Below are 16326 nucleotides of genomic sequence, written 5' to 3'. Positions count from 1 at the left end.
GAATGATTATGAGACTATGCCATCTAGAGAATAGATGTCCTACTACTGATCAGGGAACTAAGGCATAGTTCCTTTCTGAGGAGACTAGTAATGATCATAATGAATGGGACGTAGGGAGAATCATAGACATTCCCAAATGTAAAAAGTTAGCCTTACATACCTTAACTTCCTGCTCTTGAGCGTAATACAACGTTTGTCAATCCTTTCAACTTCAATCTATAGCAATACAAGTCAAAGGGATTCCACATTAGCTATAATGCTCATGTTTTGGTCACTTAAGCATTTTGTCAAACACTTGGTAAAAATAAAGCTTCATAGTCCTTATTAATGGTGTCTCTACACCCAACAACCCATTCTCTTATTCCTAGATAAATTCTAAGGTCTCAAATGATTACACCAACATTATTCTTCATCACCCATAAGGCAAACAACACTCTTAACCAATAATCAACACTCAACACCCCAACCCTATAATCGTTCATGTTTTCTATCAACCCCAACAACTCATGTCTCATGAACTAGGATTTATAATCATTAAACCAATGCTAGAATCAATTAGATGGTGAAGACATTACCTTTTCGAAGTTCAAACCCTTGATTTTCGAGTTCTAGGCTTCCTTCTCTCAACAATGATGTCCCAATCGAATATCTAATGATATGGAGGGTTTACCCATGTTAATAAGATGTTGGAAAAGTGAAATTAACTTAGAATCACCATTACAACTTACCTTGGGTGGTGGAAGGACCCTTAAGGTGTTAGGTTTTTTAGAGTTCCGCTTTCTAGAGCAAGTTTTTATGTTTTGGGGCTGTGAGGGATGAAATATAGCTTTAAAATGACCCTCCACGCGCGAGTTCGCGCACCTGGAGGCTTGTTCGCGCTCAACGGTGGTAACACTGCCTCCCACGCGCGAGTTCGCGCACCTGGAGGCTTGTTCGCGCGAGTGTTCGCGCATACGTGTACTGTTCCGAAAAATGCACATAACTTTTTGCACAAAGATCCGTTCGGGCTCCATAATATATCGTTGGAAAGATATTTCAAGGGCATACAACTTTCATGCTTTGCGTTTTCCCTAGTTTCTTACACATTTTTACTAGAACTTGATGGAAGACAGACCTTCTGCAACTTAGTCGATTTTTGTCAAATCTTATGCACCTCTCTTTCCATTTTGATTTTTGAAACAACTATTTTACCCACAATCATCCCGTTGGGACTTCACATGTTCAAAATATAACCATACCACTCATTTACCACATTCATACCTAAGCCGAATTTACGGGGTGTTATATTATCTCCCCCTTGGGATCATTCGTCCTCGAATGATGGTCCTGGTTGCAACTATGGCTATCTATGGACATTAAACGGGTGTGATGATGATATGCGAATATTGAAATATCATGAATACATGTGTATCAAACTGAATGAGCACGTGATCACTAAATACTAAGCTGAGTAAATACTGAAGAACATGGAGATTATAATATAAGAACTGAATAGAAAGGTCAATTACCTTCCACATTTTCCTTTTGCCCTTCAAAGAGATGGGGATATCTGGACTTCATGTCCTCCTCAGCTTCCCATGTAGCCTCTTCAATCTTTTGACTCCCCCAAAGCACTTTTACTGAAGCAATTTCCTTAGTTCTGAGCTTGCGAATTTGACGATCAAGAATAGCTACTGGAATTTCTTCATAAGATAGGCTGTCTTTAACCCCTATAACCTCTGTAGGAACCACAAGTGACGGGTATCCCACGAATTTCTTCAACATGGACACATGGAACACTGGGTGTACAGCAGCTAGTTCTTGTGGCAATTCCAACTCATAAGCCACCTGTCCGATCCTTCGCAGGATTCTATATGGACCAATATAGCGGGGCCTAAGTTTCCCCTTCTTCCCAAATCTCATAACGCATTTCTGGGCGATACTTTCAAAAACACCCAATCATCAACTTGGAACTCTAAGTCCCTACGCCGCACGTCCGAATAGGACTTTTGGCGACTTTGAGCCGTCTTCAAATGCCTTTGTATGAAGTTGACTTTCTCCATAGCCTGATAGACCAAATCGGGTCCTAACAACTCCGTTTCTCCGACTTCGAACCAACCAATTGGTGATCTGCACCTTCGCCCATACAAAGCTTCGTACGTTGCCATCTTGATACTGGAGTGATAGCTGTTATTGTAAGCAAACTCAATGAGAGGTAGATGATCGTCCCAACTACCTTTAAAATCAATAACACACGCCCTCAACATATCCTCCAGAGTCTGAATGGCGCATTCCACCTGTCCATCTGTCTGAGGGTAAAAAGCGGTGTTGAGGTTCACCCTTGTGCCCAATCCCTTCTGAAAGGATTTCCAAAAGTTTGCTGTGAACTGCGCACCACGATCTGAGATAATGGACAAGGGAGTCCCATGCAATCGGACAATTTCTTTTATATACAACTTGGCATAATCCTCGGCCGAATCTGTAGCCTTTACTGGCAAGAAGTGAGCTGACTTGGTAAGTCGATCTACAATCACCCAAATCGAATCATGCTTCCGGAACGAGCAAGGTAGACCGGTTATGAAGTCCATGTTTATCATCTCCCATTTCCAAATGGGAATTTCTATATTCTGAGTTAAACCGCCAGGCCTCTGGTGTTCGACTTTCACCTGCTAGCAATTTGGACACTTAGCCACGAAATCTGCTATATTCTTTTTCATATCGTTCCACCAATAAACCTCCTTAAGATCATGATACATCTTTGTGGAACCGGGGTGAATAGAATACCTAGAATTGTGGGCTTCTGACATAATCCTCTCTCTGAGCCCATCTACGTTTGGAACACATAGTCTTCCTCTGTATCTCAAGGTACCATCATCTCCCCCTTGTTCAAAAGCCATAGTCTTGTGTTTGTGAATTCCCTCCTTCAGCTGTAATAAGTAGGGATCACTAAACTATTTTTCCTTCACTTCAGCTACTATGGAGGATTCAGCCCTGTTCTGGAGAACAACGCCACCATCTTCGGAGTCCAAAAGTCGAACTCCTAGACTTGCTAAGCGGTGGACTTCCTTCAGCATAGCTTGCTTGTCTGCCTCAACATGAGCTAAGCTGCCCATAGAATGCCGACTGAGAGCATCGGCTACAGCATTTGCTTTTCCTGGATGATAGAGGATATCAACATCATAATCTTTAAGTAATTCGAGCCACCTTCTCTGACGTAGATTTAATTCTCTTTGCTTGAAGATGTACTGGAGGCTCTTGTGATCTGTAAAAATGTCAACATGTACCCATACAAATAATGGCACCAGATCTTAAGCGCAAACACCACAGCTGCTAATTCAAGATCATGAGTCGGATAATTCTTCTCATGAGCCTTGAGTTGTCTCGACACGTAGGCTATGACTTTACCGTGCTGCATTAGTACACACCCAAGACCAACCCCTGAAGCATCACAATGAACAACGAACCCCTCGGTTCCTTCCGGTAGTGTCAGGACTGGAGCTGAAGTCAACCCCTTTTTTAGCTCCTCAAAACTTTTCTCGCACGTGTCCGACCATTGAAACTTGACTTTCTTCTGAGTTAATCTAGTTAAAGGGGACGAGATAGAAGAAAATCCCTCTACGAAATGCCTGTAATAGCCTGCTAGACCCAAGAAACTTCTTATATCGGATACTGAGGTGGGTCTAGGCCAATTCTTCACTGCCTCTATTTTCTGAGAGTCCACCTTCACGCCTTCCCCTGAGATGACATGGCCTAAAACGCTACTGATTTCAACCAGAATTCACACTTAGAAAATTTTGCATATAGCCTGTGATCCTGCAGTGTCTGCAACATAATTCTGAGATGTTCGGCATGGTCAGTCTCGCTACGGGAATAAATCAAGATGTCATCAATAAACATGATAACAAACAAATCAAGATAAGGCTTGAAGACCCTATTCATCAGGTCCATGAAAGCTGCTGGTGCATTCGTTAAACCAAATAACATTACCAAAAATTCGAAATGCCCATATCGAGTCCTAAAAGCTGTTTTTGGAATATCAACTTCCATAACCTTCAACTGATGGTATCCCGATCGGAGGTCAATCTTGGAATAACACTGTGCACCCTGAAGTTGATCAAATAAATCATCTATTCTGGGAAGAGGGTACTTGTTCTTGATGGTGACTTTATTCAACTGACGATAGTCAATGCACATACGCAAAGACCCATCCTTCTTTCGGACAAACAAGACCGGTGCGCCCCAAGGTGAGACACTTGGCCTTATAAATCCCTTATCTAGAAGATCTTTCAACTGGACTTTTAGCTCTTTCAACTCTGCTGGAGCCATTCTGTAAGGCGGAATAGATATTGGCTTAGTGCCTGGAAGTAGATCAATTCCAAAGTCAATCTCTCTATCAGGAGGGATTCCAGGGAGATCTTCGGGAAACACTTCTGGAAACTCATTCGCAATAGGTACCGACTGGAGAGTGGGGATCTGAGCATCTGCATCCTTAACTCGAACCAGGTGATAGATATATCCCTTGGAGATCATCTTTCTGGCTTTAAGGTAGGAAATAAACCTACCCCTAGGTGTTACTGCATCACCCTTCCATTCTAAGACTGGTTCACCGGGAAATTCAAAACTTACTATTTTGGCTCTACAACCCACTTTGGCATAACATGACTCTAACCAATCCATGCCCATGATCACATCGAAGTCTAACATCTCCAATTCTACTAAGTCTGCTACAGTAAGACGATGACGCACTTTAACTGGACATCCCCTATAGATACACCTTGCTATAACTGATTCTCCAACTGGAGTGGACACTTCAAAGGGTTCACACAACTTTTCTGGTTCTACCCCAAATTTCTTTGCAATATATGGGGTTACATAAGATAGGGTGGATCCCGGATCTATAAGAGCATAGACATCAAAAGTGAATATTATTAGCATACCTGTGACAACATCTCCACGAGCCTCTGTATCCTGACGGTCTGCCAGTGCATACAAGCGGTTTCGTCCACCGCCTGCATTATTAGACTTTGTTGCGTCGCGCCCTTGCTGAGCCTGAGAGTTATGATGGCTGCTGAATTAGTGGAATGAGCTACATTGCCTCCATTGTTCTGCTTTGCCGATGGACAATCCCTCAAGAAGTGGCCCTGCTGACCGCACCCAAAGCAACCATTTGTACCCAAACGACATAACCCTGGGTGCCTCTTACCACACGTGTTTCAAATAGGGTGACCAGGGCTCTCTAGCCCACAGTAGCCTGTGACTGTGAGTCTGCTGTTCTGAAATTCTGTTTTTTTCTTGTTAAACTTTGACCTCTGAACCGGTGCACTAGCTGAAGATGGAGCGGGTCCTGATTTTGATTTCCAGAAGAACTGGCAATTGCCTCCTGCTTGAGATCCCCCATGGCTGAAATTTCCTGCAGACTTAGCTCACTTGCTGAATTCCCTCTCATTCTCTCTCCGTAGCCGCTCTTCTTCCTGCAACCTGTCTTCGTTCCCTTGAACAAAGGCAACCATCTTAGTGATGGTCATGTCATTATTCTGAGCAGCTATATTAGCATCAGCAAACAAATCATCTGAAAGCCCCAACACAAACCGCCTAACTCTGGCCCTCATATCACGTACCATTTCCGGAGCATACTTGGCCAGAGAGACAAACTTGAGGTAGTACTCATTCACACTCATATCATTCTGTCTGAGTCTCTCAAACTCCAAAGCCTTAGCTTCCAAAACCTCAATGGGTAGAAAGTGCTCGAGGAACGCATCTGCAAACTCATTCCAAGTCGCAGGATCCGCATCCTCCCCTCGGGACTCTTCCCATGTTTCATACCAAGTGTTGGCAACATCCTTCAGCTGGTACGCAACAAGATCTGCTGCCTCAGTGTCTAAAGCATGCATCACTCGAAATATCTTCTGAACCTCATCAATGAAGTTCTACGGATCCTCATCCTTTTTGGAGCCTGTGAAGACGGGAGGTTTCATGTTGAGGAATTCCCTAGACCTGGAACTACCCGTCTCATGAACACCATTGGTCCCCTGCCTTTGAGCCTAGGTAGCAACAATCTGAGTGAGCAACTGGATAGCTCCCCTGACATCCATGTCTGAAGCACTGGGCACTGAACCCGGTGCAACCCCCTAGGTCGGAGTGTCCTCCTCCTGAGCAGCATTAGCTGTAGCCCCCTGGCTAGTAGCTGAGGCCCTCCTGGCGTACTTTCTTTTTGCAGGCATTTTTCTGAAATACGCAATTCAAATGGGTTAGAAAGATTCCTGAAAGCATAGCTCTAACTGCACGATCTAGAGTATGAAAGAAATGGAACAATCCTAGATGTCTTGGTGGTCAACTATTTACATGTGTGGCGCGCACACACACATAAAAGATACCCCACTGGACACGGCTTCATAGACTCCCTAGGACTCTTGAACTTAGGGCTCTGATACCAAGCTTTGTCACGCCCCGAACTATGGCCTGGGCGTAACACGGCACTCGGTGCCTGACTGCATGTGACCGAGCGAACCAACTGTATGGCTGGATCAACATGTGGTATAACTATGAGCTAGAGGTAAATGTAAATCATGATAGTCTGCTAAAAAGTCTGACTGAAATATCATAGATGCGGAAAAATACTGAAAGGTCTGCAAGTATAAACAAGTAGCCGACAAGGCTAACACATGAAAGCCTGCTAATATCTGACTGACTGGGTTATAGTCTACGAAGCCTCTAAAGAATATTGAAAATGCCAACTATTTACCAGGACAAGGTCCCCGGTATACCTAATTAACTGAAATACTATAATGACTAAAACAAAAGAGAGATAAGGCCCCGAAAGACTGGGGCTCACCAATAGCTGATACGAGATGTCCTAGCAAGCTGAACCTTCGACCTGAAAATCGTTACCTGCATCGCGAGATACAGGCCCCGGGCAAAAGGGGCGTTAGTACATTTGAACTGTACTGGTATGTATAATAGCGGAACAAAAGAACTATAAATACTGAAACTAAAACTGAACTGCTAGCTGCTAAACTGATAACTGAACAAGGAAGTAAGGATGTGAATACTCCCTCTTCTGAATGATGAACAACCTGTTTAACTGAATATTAAACTGCGGCCTCAGGCCCAAATATATATATATATATATATATGTGCACAATTGCGGCCTCGGGCCCAAGTATACGTATACATAGCTGCGGCCTCAGGCCCAAAGATGCATAAAGCATAAATTGCGGCCTCAGGCCCAAATACAGGTATTCAACATTCAAGAATATAAAATCAGGAACTGAGAATCATATTACAGTACATGATACTGAAATAATGAGCCATACTGGGTTACATGATACTGGAATAGTGAATATGATTAGACTGAGATGAGTATTCATAACAAGTTGATTTGTTATAACTGAAACTCATAGAATATCGAATGATTATGAGACTATGCCATCTAGAGAATAGATGTCCTACTACTGATCAGGGAACTAAGGCATAGTTCCTTTCTGAGGAGACTGGTAATGATCATAATGAATGGGACATAGGGAGAATCATAGACATTCCCAAACGTAAAGAGTTAGCCCTACATACCTTAGCTTCCTTCTCTTGAGCGTAATACAACGTGTGTCAATCCTTTCAACTTCAATCTATAGCAATACAAGTCAAAGGGATTCCACATTAGCTATAATGCTCATGTTTTGGTCACTTAAGCATTTTGTCAAACACTTGGTAAAAATAAAGCTTCATAGTCCTTATTAATGGTGTCTCTACACCCAACAACCCATTCTCTTGTTCCTTGATAAATTCTAAGGTCTCAAATGATTACACCAACATTATTCTTCATCACCCATAAGGCAAACAACACTCTTAACCAATAATCAACACTCAACACCCCAACCCTATAATCGTTCATGCTTTTCTATCAACCCCAACAACTCATGTCTCATGAACTAGGATTTATAATCATTAAACCAATGCTAGAATCAATTAGATGGTGAAGACATTACCTTTTCGAAGTTCAAACCCTTGATTTTCGAGTTCTAGGCTTCCTTCTCTCAACAATGATGTCCCAATCGAATATCTAATGATATGGAGGGTTTACCCATGTTAATAAGATGTTGGAAAAGTGAAATTAACTTACAATCACCATTAGAACTTACCTTGGGTGGTGGAAGGACCCTTAATGAGTTAGGTTTTTGAGAGTTCCCCTTTCTAGAGTAAGTTTTTATGTTTTGGGGCTGTGGGGGACGAAATATTGCTTTAAAACGACCCCCCACGCGTGAGTTCGCGCACCTGGAGGCTTGTTCGCGCTAGAGTTCGCGCTCAACGGCAGTAACACTGCCTCCCACGCGCATGTTCGCGCACCTGGAGGCTTGTTCGCGCGAGTGTTCGTGCATACGTGTACTGTTCCGAAAGACGCACATAACTTTTTGCACAGAGATCCGTTCGGGATCCATAGTATATCATTGGAAAGCTATTTCAAAGGCCTGCAACTTTCATTCTTTGCGTTTTCCCCAATTCCTTACACATTTTTAACTAAAACTTGATGGAAGACAGACCTTCTGCAACTTAGTCGATTTTTGTCAAATCTTATGCACCTCTCTTTCCATTTTGATTTTTGAAACAACTATTTTACCCACAATCATCCCGTTGGGACTTCACATATTCAAAATATAACCTTACCACTCATTTACCATATTCTCACCTAAGCCGAATTTACGGGGTGTTACACCTTGTCTAGCCGGCTGAAAGCCAAGGCTAGACTACTGAATCCTGCATACCTTTCATCTCCTACTTTCTTTCCTTAACTGGTATGTTTCTATCTCTAATGTCATTATGAAGTTGAACCTATATGATTCTCTGTTTCTCTATTCCTGTTAATGTCCACGTCTTTTTTGCACTAGTCTAATTGCTTATGTACGTAATTATATATTCTTTCCTATTTACTGCTTTGATCAGCATGCTTAAGTTTCACTCTTTCTTGTTCCTTATTTTAATCAGCATGTTACTTCTTCTTGAGTATCCAATATTTCCTTAAAACGGCTTGTTTACTTTGTGTGTAAGACTCTTGCCTTCCCTGTCCTGTAACTCCAACTAGTATGGCTACTTTGTGTAATTGAATTAGTATTTTCCTTGGCCCTTTCTGTATTACTCAGCATGACTACCTCTATATCTAGGCCTGTGTCTCACTGCATTTAACCATGTTTATTGCAGTGCTTAAATCCTGTGCTTTCATGTCTCTTGCATTAAGTTAGTACGCTTACCTTGTCATTAAGTATGACCGTTAGACTTGAGTGATTCCTGTTTAGACCCTAAATCAGTATGTCCTAGTGAATTGTTATCTATCCCTGCCTGCTCTATGTCCCTATTAACTAGCATGACTGCCTTCACCCTGTTTCTATGTGCTCCTGATTCAGGATTTTGTGCTCCCAACCCCTGCTCCCTCTCTGTGTTACTGTCTGTTCTCAGCATGATGTATGTCCACCTAGGGTTAACTAATAAACTAAATTAAAGCTGGGTAATGTGAATCTTGGGTTTGAAACTTGGTGACTTTGTTCTGTATGTTTTGGTTGGCTGAACCTTTTCTTAGAATGTTTCTAAACTATTTTTACTCCTAATGTTTTCACCTCTAAACTATTTTCACTCCTAAATGTTTTCACTTTCAAACTATTCTCCCTCTTGAACTGTGTTACTTCCATACTGTTTTCCTAAAGTTATTCCTACTCTGTCAAGTACTCTCACTCGTACTCTTAGAATACTTAGGATTCTGCCCCTCTAGTGTATGTACTGCATAGGAATCCATGAGATTCCTCCGAACTCTGGCACACTGAGGCTGGCCCTTCCACACTGCAAAAAAAAACTACTTCTCTTTAAAAGGATCTTGGTGTGAGCATTGCCCGGGGTCCCTGAGGCCCTTGGGAACTTTGACACACCAAGATACCCTCCCTTGGACACTATGAGATATGGTACTTTGGACTGTTTGAAGGCCTGGTTTTTTTTCCAGGTTTACTTTGGGCCTATCCAGGCTCCCTATAGTATAGTATTATTTATTTCTGTAATTCATTTATGGCATGTAATAATAATTCTAGTAAACAAATATTGGGGATGTTAGTAAAAGGGAAGGATTTTTTTATATTTTTGTACGGTAAATCGGGTAGAAATCATGCTCTTAGGATTATTATGACTATTCGCTTGCATTAAAAATCATGCTCTTAGGATTATGATGCTTGCATTAGAAACCATGCTTATAGGTTGTTTTGTGCACTAGAGAATATGTTTATAGGTGCATCATTTGTTTTTGAAACTTCTGATTTCTAAAAGTTCTGCATAATCATGTCCACTTAGAAATCATGTCACTAAGTTGCTACAAATCCTGCCTAATAATCACGTTCATTGTCTTATGTGCATTAGAAACCATGCTTTAGGTTTTAATTGCATTCACCTAAATACCATGCCCATATCGTATAAAATCAGTAACTACCATGTCTATAAGAATAGGTTTTAAAAAACAGTCCCAACACCTAGATATCATGTTTATAAAGATAAATGCGTATAAAATCAATTCTGCAATGTCCAGCACTTAGACAGCATGTTTGTAGGACATAACGAATAAAATCTGCCTGTTTAAAATCGTTTGTTTGCCTATTAAGACTCTAATTACCACTAGATATCATGTTACAGGACATCTCAGATCCACGCCTAGGCAAGCTTGTAGGATAATTAAAATCTTGCAAATTGTAAAACTGCGCTTTGTTTAATTATTTGTGAATTGCCCAGATTCAGCAAGCCCTAAAATCAGTAGGCAAACTGATTAGGTCTCTATTGCCTTGCTTTAACACGATGCTGCATATATTCTATTTGTCATGCTCACCTAGATATCCTGCTCTAGGATCCTTTGAAATATTTGAAATATTGTTGTTTGAGACGTGCTATTGTCTGCTTGTGTGAGGAGGTAAAAGTGAGCCTTTAATTGTCCCTTTATGTGAATGTCCTATTTGTTTTTGCTTGTCGCTTAGATTTTCTCCTTTTAAGCACTTTAGGAGAGTCTAGAATTGCCTTACTTAGAGGTCCTAAACACCTCCAGGGCCATAAGGAAGGGACGGGTAATGCACGCATAGAGTACGTTTAATTAGAATCGCTTATATAACTACTAAGGAGAGGGCAATTGGGTAGTAAAGGATATGATGACCTGTGCACTAATGTCACGCGTACACCTATCATTGAGAAATGTTTACCGGGTATTGCACAGATGTGATCCTATGGGCTAATAAACCTAGGACCTCCCTTATTCTTGTTTAATCCGTATGTGTGCTCAAACTGCTTTATTTGCTTAATGATTAATTCACAAAACGAGTTTGGTTGGGACCCACCGTTGTGGACCTCGAGGGGTGCCTAAAACCTTTCCCTCAAGGTAATTTCGAGCCCTTACCCAATATCTGGTAATGCAAATCGGTTTATATGAGTTATTTGCAATAGGTGCCCTAACGCACCTTAAATCCGTTAGGTGGCGACTCTTCAATTTCTATACCCCTTTCCCAAAAGGAAATGAGTTGTCCCTAAAGAATGTCGAAACCCTGACTGCGCTGAAAAGAGGAGAAAAAGGGGGCGCGACAATGCAGAATGATATTTTGAAAATATATATACTATTTGGAAAATATGAGGGCAAATTGGGTATTAACAGGCACAATCGACCATTCAATACCCGAATAACCATCTCGCTCAAATTCCGCTATGAGGCCCAAACAGAACCGTACCATGTGTGCATATAACCAACGAATCACAACCCCTCGTATCATAGAAGAGTAACACATAGAACATATCAGAACACGAATTAGCTCAACTCTTAACCAAATGACACACTTTTCAGCAATAACGGTGATGAGTCAACAAATCCGACCCGGTGTAGAATACACATCCTCATTGGTCCTACCAATGGACCCCCAAATCAATATGGTCATCCCCGAACGGGTAAACGGACCTCCAAAAGTCCATAATGACCTAACCATATCATATACTACTATCTAGCTAACCTTGGCCACATCTTCACAATCCGCAACCCCGTAACAATCTGCTTCTGATATCTCCCAATCCCCAAATCTATAGAACACATGAATCACCATAGCCGATCGCAACTCCGCAACTCGAATGACTAAAACATCTTTTATACATAATCATCCGCACGAGAAATACTTCTATAATTGTTCTATGCCACATAGCAAAAATCTAAATATCAACAGTCGATCAACCAGGCGAGTACCGCAATATCAATAAAGCATCAGTAAGTCAAAATACAATGCGCCTCCTAAAATGCACACCCTTCTCAAGAAATACCAAGTCGTAATATCTTTCATCTAGTCATCAGAAACCGTCCATGTTGTCTAAGAATTCATGACCTCCCTTCAAAACTGAATCATGACCTTGTACATGCAACTCTCAATCCCACACAACACAATGCATCTATCATGCCTTCATATGAAAAGCTCGAGAATCTCATAATCAACTCTGAGTTACTAGCAGAATATATACCCGATCAGTAAGAAACCTTCAATTTGATCCCATCTAGGGAAAAATCACAATACGCAATATGCTCCTCACGCCGGTAGGAAAAATCTGTCTCAAACCGCGGTAGAAACCATTGGAAACTCTTCGAAATCAATTTTCACATAACCAATCCATCGGAACTGAATAACTCTAACTCAACCAAGCCATGTAGGTCGCCAAACCCAAGAGTATTGCCACAAAACACCTGTAGAGACTCACCACATCATCAGTACCCAAATAACTGATCATATCCATTACCGCATTAATCCAACCTACTACCAAGCCATCCTATTTCTCCATATTCCTTCTGAATTACTCTCAAGTTGACACTTCTCCTTGCCAGAACACCACGATCCCATCCAAAGCTCACCACATGAGATCTAATATAAAACCACACCGCCCTAAGGCCCATAAGTTGTTGTATTCCCTTTTAAGCACCCTAAAAGTACCACAACCATGACACCCACTCTGTAGAGACCTTCTATGAATCTAAAGCCATTTCCTTCACCTTCCTGCTACTGAAATGTAGAATCCATAATGATATAAAAATACTGCAAGTCCCGACACCATCCAATGCAAATCGCAGATTCTAGCCATATACAAGTCCGGAAAATTTTCAATTGCCACTTATAAATCTTGAATCCATTAGAACCTTCTTGAGAGTCATCCACTCTGCTCAAATCTCAATTACACCGACCAAATAGGCCAAACGACCTGTGCCCCATTAGCATAACAACACCCAAAGAAGTAACCCTGCCTTAACGCAATCAAGCAAATTCCTACTCCATGCGCACTACATCCTTCACGAATAACAACTCAATCATTCCATGATTTCCATATACCCATAAAGTTTAATACACCATGCATTCAGAAATTTCCTTGCTTTAGTCATCCTCAAAACCAGCATCTGCGAGTCATAACTAGTTTATATATACGTTTGTTGCACGTTGTCAATTATTTACATGAAATATAAATTAATTAAATTTATTAATAATTATTGTCATTACATTAACATAGTACTTGAATTCAAAATGATTAGATGTCGTTAGAATCTACTATTAGGAGAGTCAAAGTTTATCTGAATAATCACATCAAAATCAACCATGCTAAGCAACAAGATATCAGCTCTAGTCTCCAAGCCCCCAATGGTCACTACACCCGACCGATACACGCGGTCTACAAAAATAGTATCGCCTACCGGCGTAGATACATGAACAGATGAAACTAGGGACTCACGGGGCATATCTAGATAATGAGCAAAATACGATGATACACATGAATAAGTGGAACCAGCGTCAAATAATACAGAGGCATCCATGTGGCATATAAAGACAATACAAGTGATCACTATGTCTGAAGCAATGGCATCTGGTCTGGTGGGAAGAGCATAGAATCGGGCCTGATTGCCACCTGATCGGCCTCCCCCTCTAGGGCGACCCCTAGCTGGCTGGGCGGGTGGTGAAGTAACTGGTGCTGAAGTCATAGGCTGACTCTTCTGCTGAGCTGGACCTCCTAAGAGGGGGGGGGGACACTGCCTCCTGATATGACCAAACTCCCCACACTCGTAGCAACTCCCCGGTGCTGGTGGCTGTCCATCCTGTCCGGTAGTACGTGTCCTCACCATCTATGAGAGAATAGAATAACAGATGTTTAGTTACCGGAACCAACAAATCTGTACAACAAGAATACAAGAATGTGAAGTTTCCTAAGGGTTCTGCAGCCTCTTGAAGATAAGTACAGATGTCTCCGTACCGATCCGCAAGACTCTACTAAACATGCTCATGGCTTGTGAGACCTATCGTGATGTCGCCTAACGTGGTACTAGGCAAGCCGACATTTCCAAAATATTCCCAACGTTTAACAAAAATGAATTTTTAAAGCAGTTTAAATAGTAACTCCTCATAAACAAGATAGAAAGATCCAAAAACAACGCGGAAAAAAACTCCCAAATTGGGGTGTCACAGAGTACATGAGCGTCTACATGTCACAAGTCTGGAATACACTACCTAAGATAGTCTGATACTAAATACATTAAAAGGAAAGATAAGGAAGGAGAAACAAGGACTGTGAACGCCGAGAAGCTACCTCAAAGTTTCCAAAGATCAACTGTGCAAAGTATACAACACCCACCGTGTCCAGAAACACCCGGATCTGCACACGAAGTGCAGAGTGTAGCGTGAGTACAACCAACTCAGTAAGTAATAATACTAAATAAAGAACTGAAACTAGTGACGAGCTCTGCAATTATAGTTCAACTTCAATAATTTCAACATAAGAAAATAGGCATGCTTCCAAGTTCGACAATTTAGGACAAAATCAGTTATCTCATATCAAATTCAAGTAAAACAGAATATAACATCTTTCAGAAAACTTCCAGACAGTGATATATGGCAGCTAACTGCAACAATAATGAAGTCAGGAGCATTCTCTCAGAGCAACAGTCACTCAATCTTTCTCAATAGCTCAGCACTCGGCACTAAACACTCGTACTCAATAGGTACCTGCGCTCACTGGGGTGTGTACAGACTCCGGAGGGGCTCCTTCAGCCCAAGCTCTATATCTCTGGGGCGTGCAGCCCGCATGCTCGTTACGGCGTGCAACCCGATCCATATATATACAGCCCTAAGGCTCGTTGCGGCGTGCAACCTAATACACACACACACACAGATATATATATATATATATATATATATATATATATATATATATATATATATATATGTATATATATATATATATAATATATCGCTCACAACTCGGCACACGGGCCCTAACTCAGTCACTAACCTCTCTAGTCTCTCGGGCTCTCAGAAATCATAAAATCAACCCAAACAGAAGTGATGTAATGTATCAACAAGAAACAAGAAGAGATTGATATATGATACACAAGTAAACGGTGACTGAGTACAAGACAATAATTAGCAAATAATTCAACAAGTACACGACCTCTGCGGGTCCCAACAGTATCAACACATAGCCTAAACATAATTTCTAACATGGTTTGCAGTCAAATTTCTATAACACATGTAGAGGATATATCTAACAACAAGTTATTCAACTTCACAGTTTTCATGGAATGCACCAAGTAATAATTCCTACGGTGTACGCCCACACGCCCTCGACCTAGCATGTGCGTCACCTCCAAACCAATCACAGAACACCGAATCTGGGGTTTCATACCCTTAGAACCAGATTTAGAACAGTTACTTACCTTAATTCGAGCAAAAATCTACCCCAATACGCCTTTGTCTCGGGAATCGGCCTCCAGATGCCTCGAATCTAACCACAAATAATACGATACAATCAACACAGACTAAAGGAATCTTCCATAAGAAAATACGAGATTATAAATCAAAAATCCAAACTCGGCTAAAAGTCGGGCCCCCCGGGCCCACGTCTCTAAATCCAACAAAAGTCACAAAACCCGAAAGCCCATTAAATCACGAGTCTAGCCATACCAAATTCTTCAAAATCCGACACCAAATCGCCACTCAAGCCCCCAAAATCAACTGTCCAACTCCCTAGCCTCAAACCCCCAATTTACACCTTAAAAACACACCAATTAGGTGGGAAAATCAATGAGGAACCAAGTTTATTGAATAAAAATGAACACAAGAGGCTTACCTCAAGAATCCCCTCGAAAACCCTCGCAAAATCATCTTAGACCAAGCTTGAATTGTTACAAATGGTGAAAAATCCCGGAACACTCGATTATAAAAACACTGCCAGGCTTTTCGCATCTGCGGCCAACTATCCGTACTTGCGGCCCTGCTTCTGCAGTTAAACCTCCGCTTCTGCGGAATTCACTTACCCAACGTGCCTCCCTTCTGC

This window comes from Nicotiana attenuata, unplaced genomic scaffold (assembly GCF_001879085.1).
Source record: "Nicotiana attenuata strain UT unplaced genomic scaffold, NIATTr2, whole genome shotgun sequence".
Lineage (NCBI taxonomy): Eukaryota > Viridiplantae > Streptophyta > Magnoliopsida > Solanales > Solanaceae > Nicotiana > Nicotiana attenuata.
Note: the sequence above shows the minus strand (reverse complement) of the source record.